Source organism: Apaloderma vittatum, unplaced genomic scaffold (assembly GCF_000703405.1).
Source record: "Apaloderma vittatum isolate BGI_N311 unplaced genomic scaffold, ASM70340v1 scaffold8508, whole genome shotgun sequence".
NCBI classification, from domain to species: Eukaryota; Metazoa; Chordata; class Aves; order Trogoniformes; family Trogonidae; genus Apaloderma; species Apaloderma vittatum.
Genome location: NW_009731369.1, coordinates 1 through 12,373, shown reverse-complemented (window position 1 = coordinate 12,373; position 12,373 = coordinate 1). Strand labels below are relative to the sequence as shown.

The following is a 12,373-nucleotide window of genomic DNA, read 5'->3' as shown; positions in this document are numbered from 1 at the left end:
CCAAGCATCACCCTTTGCTGGTCTGTACTGTAAACAGACCTCTGAACTTTCAGTGAGAGGTCATAAAACACATTAAATTGTCCTATGAAAGGACATTATAGCACCTATAGTATTTCTTGCACTTCAGTGTTTCAGAGATAGGACAAAGTGTTTTGCCAAGTGTAAGTTACTGATTTTACTTTTTCATACCATCCCTTTCAGACAAGCAAATATTTACTTCTACAGTTATTCAGATGAAACAACCAGGGAACAGACATAGGAAGCAAATTGCCCAGAGGTTTTGACAAGCAGTAAAACTAAGACTCTAGCTGTCCTGCCTACCCATTCTCCTCTCCACATCATGCCATTCGGCTTTGAACTTCTGAATACATTTTGCTCATCCTCCTGGAGCATTTCACTAATTGATGAAAGATTAAAATATAATTCAGGATGACATTCACCACTGAAATCTGCCTTAACAAGAGGCAATAAGCTGAAACCATGGAGGAAAGGGAAAAAACGCTTTCAGAAAAAACAAATTACAGACTTTGAAAAGTAGTTTTGTTTCTTTGTAGAAGGCTACTAGCAGAATGTCCCCAAACACACCACAGTTCTGCAGTAAGTACCACTTGCAATAAACAATGGCATTGTTATAGTTTGTTGTTAGGTTAAAAGTGCTAGACTTCCAGTTAGGGGCTACTTTTATTGAACAAATACTATTCACTTGCTCTCTGGGAGGCCATTTAAAACAGGTTTCATTGCAAATAGTTACGCAAGACATTACAAAGGTTGTTATCAGTAAAAGTATGTATTCCTTACACTGTCAGCATTTTTTCCTGAGCTAATGTAATTACAAAGCACTATTGAAACCAACCCAACCTGTTTCTACTGTAGGAAGGAAAATTACATAACCCTACCTAAAAAAAAAAAAGGAAAAACCCACAAAACCACAAAAAACCTTTACCAAGTGAAATTTTCACAGATTTTACAGCAGTGTGCTATTAAATGATCCAGCAACAAGAAACGCATACAAGTCAACCTGGGAGACCAACTGGAACTCTCTGTTACAACAGCGTGTTGTTTAAGTGCACTGGGCAGGGAATAAAAATATCAACAAAAGCTTCTCTTCAGGTCAGTGAGCAACATGTGCTGCTATCTCAAACAGCCACATCATACACTCCCTTCCAGAATCTGGTAAAGTTCTGCACTGAAAGTTTTTAGACCTTTATGTTTGCCTCCATGAGGGAAAGCTCCTCTAGAACTTCCAACCTGGACAATCAGAAACTTAACTCTGGAAAAAAACCCTGGGTTCTCTGGGCCAAAGTCCCTGCTGTACCCAGTGGGTGTGGCTATGATGAGAGAAGCAATAAAGGGCAAAGGTTGTTTTCTGTTATATTTGCCCATGTATCAGTCAGCTGGGTCTAGTTGGAAGGTACATGATCAGTACTCCAGGAAAATAATAGAAGAATGGAAGAAACATGGGGCCAACGATATGACTCTTTTACTCACAGTTTGCTATTTAGGCAGCCACATTCATTCTTTTGCAGAATTTAAAGCAGGGACATCTATAAGTTACTCACAACAATTTCATCATTCTCAAGCTTCTAGGCACCGCTGGACAAAATGTCAGGATTTTAGAGATTGCCATAATTAAATGCATCCTGGATACATGTCCACCTGAGGAAAAAAAAGGAATTCAAGAAAGGGAATCTGAAGAGGCAAAGTTGAGGGTTAAGCAGAAGAGGCAGGAGTGTTTGGAAATGACGAGGAGGAGGTGGCATCCATTTCACAAATGGCTAGGAAACCCTATTATGTAGCACTGACAACAAAAACTTATGAGTAAAATCCTTCTCCACATGGCCCAAATACTGAGACTCCATTAAAAAAAAAAAGTCTTCTTCAAAATAATAAATTTAAGAGTATTTTTATTGTTTGAGGTTTTTTTTCTGGTGATTTCTATCGGTTTTCTTCCCAGTCTACCAACTGCAAACAGGCTCTGACATTTGTTCATTTTTAATGAAAGTTCTGTTTTTCACAACAGTAAAAGCTGATGTCTTAAAAGGCCAAGAAGCACAAGGTTCAAACTGGATAAAATTGCCATTCTTCAATGATGTCATGTAGAGTGGCAGCAGGTGGGCATACTATCAGAATCTTTACAACTGTGAACCCCAACATACAGATGCTCAGTGTTATTTAACTATTCTGTTGGGAACAACAACAGTTACCACTGAGATATCTTCAAGAAGCTTGGGTGTGAGAACTGCTGCAGTTACCCTGAAACACCTAAACACCTGGGACAACCAGATTTTACAGCCCTGAACTCACCAGCCAGGCTTCCCTGGGGAAGGGGAATATCAGACACCTACACAGGAAATATTTCAGAAAGCATCCAGCTGAGCACAGAGTGTCTCACACTGGTAAAGAGTGAAAGGTGAAGAGTGGGACAGATGAGACACTTCGTTTTCACACCCTGTACTTGCACTCCCTGTCTCTTATTCTTGCCCTGAGTTTTATTCCTCCTGCTGTTTTTTGTGCTGACACTGTTCTGTGCACGGTTGGGTTGTAGTCTGAGCTTCAGGCATGTGAGCTGGCAGGCCACAGATGTTTAGGAGTGGTCTGGGCACGCCTGTGGGATCTGGTCTCTCTGTCAGAATAAGCAAATCAATGTCAGATGATGTGAGTGTTACATGCAGTTAGCTTCTGTCTTAACACACCTCCTTACTTTTCCCACTGGCTGATGATTGTATCACAACAGTGGTTAAAGCAGTCACTAGAAATACCGTATAGCACTCCAGCTCACAGGCTGTCCCTCATACCGCTTAATAAGCAAGTCTCAAGCTTAGTACAAAAGGGCATTTTCTCCTAATTATGGAGGATCTTGCCTTGGGGGTACCAGGATTTCAGGTACTGAGGAAAGAGCTTTGAGCAGCATGCTAGTGACAGGATAATGTCAGCAGTGACAACCAGGAGAAACTTGGCTGCCTAGTAGAACAGTGGCAGATGAGTAGCAGTTCAGAAAATGTCACTGGTGTCTTAAGTGGTAGATACAGACACCAAAGAGACTGAGTGCTAAAGCACCAGCCTTGCACAAATGAAATAGTCTGAAAGTTCATGATGCAGCCCAAGCCACCATTAGTGACTGGCTCTGCACTCTTAAAACTGACCTGAGTTGGGTCAGTTTTGGATTAAGCATGAAATGTGATTGCCTCTGGCATATCTGTGATTATCTTCCTGTTCAACTGTACTCTCACTACTCTTAGCTCATGAATGGTCTTGTTTTTCAGATATAGTTTCTCTTCTCATTTGTGAATGTGCCCTCCACAAGCAGCAAGTTGTAGGAGTGGGAATGCAGCAGTTAGAATCATAGAATTATTTAGATTGGAAAAGACCTTTAAGACTTCTTCACAAGTGTAGTTGTGCTTCAGCATAACTGCCTCAAGATACACCTAATTTCACTCCAAAGGCCAAATTTCATGAGACAACTGAGAAGATCTAGTTATTGCTACACCAAACAAGCACAGGCTTGTTCTTCCAATCCTTTCTGACAACTTCACCTCCTCCTAGCTTGCGCTTGTATTGCTTTTGTGGTACCAGCAATGGTCAGTAATGTATTCTGCAGGCAAACCAAGCTGATAAAAAATGGAGAAGAGTAATTATTTGCTAGTCCGGTGAGCTAAATTAGCTCACTAAGTTATGAGACAATTATCAAAGTTCTATCAAAGCTGGCACAAAGGAAGGTCTGGTGACTGCAAAGCTTAAAGTGGGCAGAGGAGACTAAGATCGTGCTTTCTGTGAAATGTTTTTTCTGGATCATAGAGGCATCAGCAGATGTCAGAACTGAAATTCAACACAAAGACAGAGAAAAGAGGAGAGAGGAATGTGAATGTCACCTTTTTTGGAAATGGCAAATTTTCAGCTGCTGAAGAAGCACTTCCTCATCACTTCCAGAAATCACATCTATTTTTCCTTTTAAGGGAAGCCTTCTTGACTCAAGGCGTCACTGTGGTGAATATTAGCTCAAAAAGATAGTTTGCTACAGGACAGACCTGTATTGTCAATTTCATTGGTTCCAGCCAAAGGAATTATACTCCTATACAATGGAAGTTTGAATACAAATAAACTTCCCATATATAACTTATAAAAGATGGATAGCATTACTATTTTTTGTAAAGATGCATCACACAATGCACTCCTCTTCTGGACTTCAAACAAACCAAATCTATTCTATATTACATAGATTTTACTTCCCATTCATAGTGTAAATATGTAGCTTTAAGTTTGAGTAAACTGTAACTGCCATCTGTTCTTTCTGCTTCTAAATGATGCAATCATTCAAGTAACCTCTGAGAAAAAACTATTAGAGACAACTTATATTTCTAAACTTTAATATCACATGGACACAAAGGTGAAAATTACTGCCCTCTTAAAATGTCTTTGCTGAAAATTTTTTCTCCAAAAAGAGGAGCATAGCATAGGTGTGAATTTTACTCTGATAGCAACTGTCACTTGCTTGAGGTGCTAAATGTGAAAGCTGTTATTTTAACTCTGAACAAGACAGCCTGTGAAAAACATTTACCCAAATTAAAGTCAATTAAACCTCAGCTATTGTTTGATAATTTTCCTTTTACTACTTCTTATTTTCCTCAGTAATGGATTGCATTTAGTTATCATTTTTAAATTGTTGCAAGTACATGAAAGCTTAACTGGATACAGCCCAAGGTTGTTACAGAGAAAAAGGCAGAACTTGGTCATCCGGTCAGCCCAAGGGATCACCAGGGTGCTCTCCCTGTGGAAGGTGAGGTGAGGAAGGGGGTAGTGATACCTTACTGGACTCATCCCAGTGGGGAAGCTGGAAAGCCACAGTCCCTGGCCTCAGGAATGTGACGCTGCTCCTGGCTCTGCCAGTTGGGGCATTAATGTGAGAGCCTGGGATCAAAGCTTTATTACGAACTACTTAGGGCTCTGTAACTGTGCCTTCTAAAATCCTTTGCCGTAATCTCACCATGTTGATGAGACTTGAATGTAGACTATCTCTTGACTCTGGCAGCTATTTTCAGCATATCAGCCTGATTTGCCCTGGGCTGGTTTAACTAATGCTGATAAGGACAGCCAGCGCCAAAAAGCTTAGCAGTACAGAAGCACCCGTTCCTTCCATCGGGGCAGGGACACCAGCATAAGCAATGCCAAAAATTATTCTGGAAAAAAACGGTTGCTCAAGCTAGACCTTCCCCTTCTCACACAGCTCTAGATGTGATGCCACAGCAGCTCAAACTGACCTCGTCTGATTCATGGTCCTGCCCTTTCCCTGCCTGCCACCCGGCCCCCCTGTTTTTCATGCCAGCTGGCACTCAGGCAAATAAGCAGGAAAACAGTTCAGGGAGTCCAGCAGGCTGAAAACAAAAGGTATTCATCTTTGGCCAGTCTGGCTTCCCAAACTATTTTATCGGCTAGTGTCCCGAGCTCCAATGCCACATGCGGGAGTATTGGAGTTGGGAGGAGAGCAGGACTGTGGCACCCCCAGCTTAGATGACCAACCTCCAGGTGGATTCACACCTAACACCAGCGCCTGCAACTGCTGAACAGAAACGACCAGCAGTTCTCCTTCCCCAACTCCCCTCTCCTGGCCAAGTAGTGCTGTGCTCTCCCTCGTGCTGGCTCTGGCCTGAATTATAGAGTACACTGATAGAGTCTGCTGATCCAGAAGAAAACATGTCTCAGAAAAAAATGCAATGACTCCCTCCTACAAGTAGAAATCCAGACGCAAAGTCCGAAGGGTACTATTTGCTCATTTTTTTTATCTTTCTCCCCTCTTTTTTTCTCTTGCCCCTCTTGACACATGTTGTTATCCATGTGAGGAACTATACTGCCCTGTGGAGAATTTTCTCTCAAGCATTGCAGTGGCTGTCCACAGCAGCTCCTCCAGTGAGGACATATACTGAAATAGAAAATAAACCCATTTTCCTATGTGATCTGTGTAATGGAGGCATTTCAGTGCTTCTGAGTAACTTCACTTGATACTCTTCCAGCCTTCCCCTCAAAAAGCAAATCAACACTAATTTCACTTTGTGGAAGTTCAGGCAGATAAGTAAGGGTTTTCAAAGCAGGGAACACAAATTATGCACAACCTGAAGCTGAAATTGGTGGACAATTTCCCTTCAAAATGTAGATCAAAGTTGTAGAGATATGCAAACCATTTTATTCAGGTTCTGAAAAGTTTAGTTTTGGATATACTGAACAGTCCCACCACACTATTTTGTAAATTTATTTTGAAATTACCTCTGAATTTGTGCTTTTTGTGTAAAAAATATGTAAAAATAAAGAAAAGGGCTATCAACTGCATTGCTTTATTTCAAGCTCCCTATAAATTTAGGCTAACACTGATGTAGGAGTTCTTATACTGAAGTTTTTCTTAACTTTAGGCACATTAATTTTGTATATTTGACATTGATTCCTGACTGTGAGACAGCATTCTCCATAAAAGGATGCTAAACGGTTATCTGTTTGCAAAGTGTGGATCTGAACTGCAGGCCTCTGCTCTGGTGACTCTCTCTTCCTTGTTGACTGCATTCTGCCTTCACCCTGAAGCCTTTTTAGAGCTTGATCCAAAAATGCTGGTACTAGTACAAATCTGTTAAAAAAGTATTTAACCTGACCTTTTCCTTTTTGAGTGGTCATTTTCACAGTTATCATTTCCCCTCATTGTGTTTAGTGTCCCAGGAAGTATAAAGCCACTCAAAATCTACAGAATGTCACATCCTCTAATAAATCTGGTAGCTTTATGCTTTATTAGCTGGACCAACATTTGCAGTGGGGAAGTGGGGATATTCTGCTTTTAAAAAAATAATTATTATTTAAATATTATACTCTTTAATTTGCAGGAGTGTGAACAATTTTTAGGAGTGTCAATGTGACTGCATGAGTGTTGCTTCTGATTCAAATGAGACCAGGAATAGATCTGTCTAGGCTAGAAAAGTGTGGACCTCATGTTTCCTAAGTGAAGTACAGTATTTGTTCTAGTTTACTAACTAGGATTTATTTCACAGAAGGGTGAGCATCTCCATTCTAATGACAAATCATTTTCTCTTTCTGTAATGACTGTGATTGCCTCATTATGCTTTCCATGGTACATAATTTCTGTGTTGACACAAGTGGATGTACAGCAAAAAAACCTCACTCATCCAGTCAGACTAGGATACTCGAGTCAGATTACCTTTTAAAGCACAAGTCTGCAGCACATATAAAATAACAGAAGAAAATGAAATAATACTGAGGTTCTGGTTCCTTTAGCTTTGTATTACATGAATGATACATTCTTTTCTTCACTGAAGGAAAAGATAATTTGATTCTGTTATTAAATAAAATGCTTGAAATTTCCTGATTCAAAATTCTGTGCTTTACATGTAGTATCCAGCACCTTACTGGCTAGATTTATTTTTGAAAGGAGATCTAACAGACACTGAATTGTCACGTCCTTACAAGATGTAAGCAGTACTTTCCTGAACCTTCGAGGAAAATGACAACGCATTTAGCCTACTTATCAAACAACTTTTTCTGAGCCGGCAGGCTGTTTTACTTAGAGTAAGCAACCATTTTGAAAGACGTCAGTGCACGTTCATATATTCATAACTCCAGCAGAAATGGGGACACCACCGATTTCATCACTAGGAAGCTTTTACTGAACAAAAGGTTTGTAATAGGTCCTTTTTATCTAAGTGTTTAGGAAAATGCCCTCATGAGAAGTTACCCATTTGATCTAATATTTTCAACAGGGGCAGAAAGAACTTTGTTTTCTAAACTCTCATCTCATACATACCAAACATAGTCATATAAAAATGTATTTGAACTTTGCTTCTTACAGACATCAAAGAAAAATAATGAACAGTAATATGATTTCTCTCTAAATTTGTTTGGATTGCAAAATCTGGACTACTTAGCTTTTGCATTTGTGTAAATATTTGGTTATGGGGATGAATTTTTAATATGGAAACAGCTGTGGACATAACAAAAGCAATGGTACCAATATAGCTTAACCCTTCGCAAGAATAATAATTCTTTGCTATCAAAGCTCTGAAAAAAAGATATGGTGCTAATTGATGATGATGTGGAATGTACCATGGTGGAAAAGCAGGTCCTTGCACTTGCATGGGAAAATCCATTTCTCACATATCTTTACTGCATGTTTCAGATAAAGGATCATCTGCTCTTTGTTATGGAGTTCTCGAATGGGGGAGACCTGATGTTCCACGTAAGAGACAAGAGGTGTTTTGATTTCCACAGAGCAACATTTTATAGACCTGAAATTTTATGTGAGCTACAGTTTCTTCACAGCAACGGCATTATTTATAGAGACCTAAAACTGGACAATGTGATGCTTGACAAAGAAGGCCATATCAAAATAGCTGACTTTGCAATGTTCAAAGAAAATGTTGTTGGCAAGACCAAGGCAAGCACTTTCTGTGGGACCCCAGACTACATCACTCCCAAGGTCCTGCAAAGTTTGTGGTACACGTTCTCTGTGGACTGGTGGTCATTTGGGATCCTGCTGTACAAGATGCTTATTGGACCATCCCCTTTCCATGGGGATGATGAAGATCAATTGCTCGAGTCAATCTGAGTGGATATGCCTCACTACCCATGTTGGATTTCAAAGGAATCAAAAAGTATCTTAGAAAAGCTATTTGAAAGGGATCCAACATAGACTACTTGGGGTTACCGGCAATATCAGAGACCATCCTTTCTTCAAAAACATCAACTGGATGGCACTGGAGAAGAGGGAAATAGACCTTCCTTTCAGGTCAAAAGTGAAGTCAGCAAGCAACTACAACTTTGACACAGAATTTCTGAGTGAGAAGCCAAAATTGTCTTATAGTGACAAAAAATGGATCGAGTCCATATATCAGTCTGCATTTGATGGATTTTATTAACTCTAAATTTGAATGGATCATAGACAAATAGTCTCTGAACGGAGTCGGATTTGACAGCAGGGTTAAAAATAATAAACTTGAAACTTCTCCGGATTGTTAAGTACTGAGCATTCCAATAAAGTCGTCGAAACTTCAGAATAATACACAGTAGTGTGATTAATTATCATAGAATCATAAAATACCAGGTTGGAAGGGACTTCAAGGATCATCTAGTCCAACTCTTTCCTCTGGAGTCCAATAAGAATCTCCCCAGGAGCAACTTGTATGCATTACCCCTTGTCTTTTCCATGTGACTCCTCGTAAAAAGGGAGTCTCCACCTTCTTGGTTGCCACCCTTTATGTACTGGTATATGGTAATAAAGTCACCCCTGAGCCTTCTCAAGGCTGAACAAACCCAGTTCTCAGCCTTCCTTCATATGGCAGGTCTTCTAGTCCTCTGATAATCCTTGTGGCCCTTCTCTGGACCCTTTCCAGCCTGTCCACATCTTTTTTGTATAATGAGGACCAAAACCGAACACAGTACTCAAGGTGTGGTCTGACCAGCGCTGAGTACAGAGATATGATGACTTGTTTATCTCTGCTGGTGATGCCCTTGTTAATGCAGCCCAGCAACCTGTTTGCTTTCTTTGCCACTGCAGTGCAATGTTCACTCATGTTGAGCCTGCTGTTCACCAAGACCCCCAGGTTCTCTCTACAGGGCTGCTCTACAGCCCAGTGGATCCCAGTCTGAGCTGCATTCATGGGTTGTGTATCCCAAGTGAACTTTATAAGGTACCTGCTAGCCCCCTCCTCCATCCTGTCCAAGTCTTCCTGGAGGGTGGCTCTCCCTTCTGAAGTGTCAACTTCTCCACACATTTTGGTGTCATCTGAAAACTTCATCAGGGTGCTCTTGAGATATTAAACAACGTTGAGCCTGATACTGCTCCCTGGGGGATCCCAGTTGTGACTGGCTGCCAGTTTGAGAAAGAACTATTTACTGCTACCCTCTGGGTACAGCCTGTCAGCCAGTTCCCCACCCACCACACAGACCACTTGTCTATGTTCTAACGTGTTAGTTTCTCTAGGAGGAGGCTGTTGGGGGCTGTGTCAAAAGCCTTGCAGAATTCCAGGTATACAATGTACACTGCTTACCTTGCATGAACTGAGAGTTACTTTGTCATAGAAGGCGATCAGATTTGTCAAGCATGATCTGCCCCTGGTGAATCCATGATGGCTTTTCCCAATCACTTTTTTTGGTTAACTTGTGAATAGTCCCCAGGAGGATTTGCTCCATAACTTTCTCAGGGATTGAAGTGAGGCTAATAGGTCTATAATTACCTGGGTCCTCCTTGGAACCCTTCTTGTAGATAGGGATGACGTTTGCCTTCTTCCAGTCTTCAGACACGTCTCCCATTCTCCAGGACTTCTCAGAGATTATGGAGAGCAGTCTTGGAATGACATTGGCCAGTTCTCTTAACACCCTCAGGTGTTAAGAGATTTGTATGGGTCAGGCTCCTGTGACAGTTCCTTCACTGATGGCAGCTCTGTGTCTGCGTCAATGGGAATTTTTGGTCCCATGGCCTGGGATCCAACAGAGCTGGTAAAGACGGTGTTGAGAACCTCTGCCTTTTGAGCTTTGTTGGTAACTACTGCACCTCTCCTGTTTAATAATGGGCCAATATTCTCCTTTTGTTTCTGCTTGTTGTTAGTGTATCTGAAGAACCCTTTCTTGAAATTTCTGATGTCTATGGCCAATTTTAGTTCAAGTTTGCCTTCCCAACTGCTTTTCTGCATACCCTGGCAATGCCCTTGTGATTTTCGACACGTAACGTCCCCCCTTTTCCATTTCTGGTATGTTTCCATTTTGGTTCTGAGTAGACCCGGAAGAATCCAAGGGGGTCTCTTGCTTCACCTACTTCCCTTGCCCTTAGAGGGTCTGAATAGGTTTTGTGAATCTAGGAGATTGTTCTGGAAAAACTTCTAGCACTAACTAGCTCCTTTATCCTCCATGGAAGCTTCTCGCAGGATCCCTTCAAACCCGGAGTGAGCTGAAGTTCACTCTTTTAAAGTCTTAAACCTTTGTTTTGGAACTAACCTTCAGCATGCTCAGCAGTATCTCAGACTCCACAATATTGTGATCACTGCAGCTGAGGCTCTCACTAACTAAGATATTACAGAGGATGTTTTCTTAGTGAGCAGCAAGTCCAGCAGTGCCCCGTTCCTGGTTGGCACATCTAACATTTGTATGAGGAAGGAGTCCTCTAAGCATTCCAAGAACTTGAAGGATAACAGGTCAATTGCTGTATTGTTCTTCCAGCACATGTCTGGGTAGTTATAGTCTCCCATAAGAACCAGGTTTTGTTGACCCGAAACTTGCTTAATTGACCCAAGTATGGCTTGATTGGCTTGATTGTCTTGGTTTGGGAGTTGGTATCAGATGCCTACTGTAAGGTCTCCTTTGGAAATGACTCCTCCGATTTTGACCCAGACGCATTCAATAGGGCTTCCATAATGACCATGGTTGACTTGTATACACTCAAAGTTCTCCTTAATACAGAGTGCAGCTCTTCCTCCTCTTCTACCCTGCCTGTCTTTACGAAATAGCTTGTGGCTGTCTATCATGATCCTCGAGTTGTGTGAGTTGTCCCATCATGCTTCTGTTATTCCTATGATATCATAGTTTTCTGACTGGGCACAGAGCTTCAGTTCCTTTTGTTTGTTCCCCAGACTGTTATGTCCAACTGCTGACTCACTGGCAGTGTTCTTTTATGCATGGCTGGGTTTAAGGTATGTGAATCATGTGCATTATTTTCCCTAAATACAAAAACGTAAATTCTGTTTGGTACTTGAATGTAGTTATAATAATGTATGTTGTATAATTTGCACAAGACATTGGGAATCAGATGTCTTTTTAAAAAGTTCTTGAGCCTTTCATTCTTTAATGTATCTTCAGTTAAAAGAAAGTTACATTAGAATTTTTTTAAAGGTTGGACTGGATGATCTTGAAGGTCTCTTCTAACCAAAACTGTTCTATGATTCTATAATAAACCACAGCGACAGAAATACATTTACGTCCGTTAACAGCTTTGCTGTTGCAGTATATAGCAATACACACATAGCAATTAATTCACAGAACGCACTCGATTGCGGAGAATAAATCTCGTCAAGTCTCCTTTATCTTCTGAGAAATGTAACGGATGGTTTTGCTCCGCGCTGAGTAAAAACCATGTTTTTTCTGGGATCGGCTGGGGCTGCCATGTTGGGCGCCGTGCCGCTGCATCCCGCTGTAGCACGAAGCCTCATCGTAGGCGTTCGCAAACTGTCTCATCCTCCTCCTTTTTTTGTCTTTGTTTGGCGATTTTCCTCTGTTCCCGACCCTTCAGCCGAAAGGCGCGCGCTCTGCGAAGCACGAGGCACCACCGCGGCGTTGCCATGGGGACTGATTCAAAGAAGCCTTTTCGGTGCTCACGGCGACCCCAGGGGCCGCAACG

General features: G+C 41.3%; 1 pseudogene; it reads left to right on the top strand.

Annotated features, from left to right (window-relative positions):
- Window positions 1–8,934, top strand: part of LOC104278247 — a 28,866-nt pseudogene extending 19,932 nt beyond the window's left edge.
- Window positions 8,935–12,373: the final 3,439 nt, after the last annotated feature.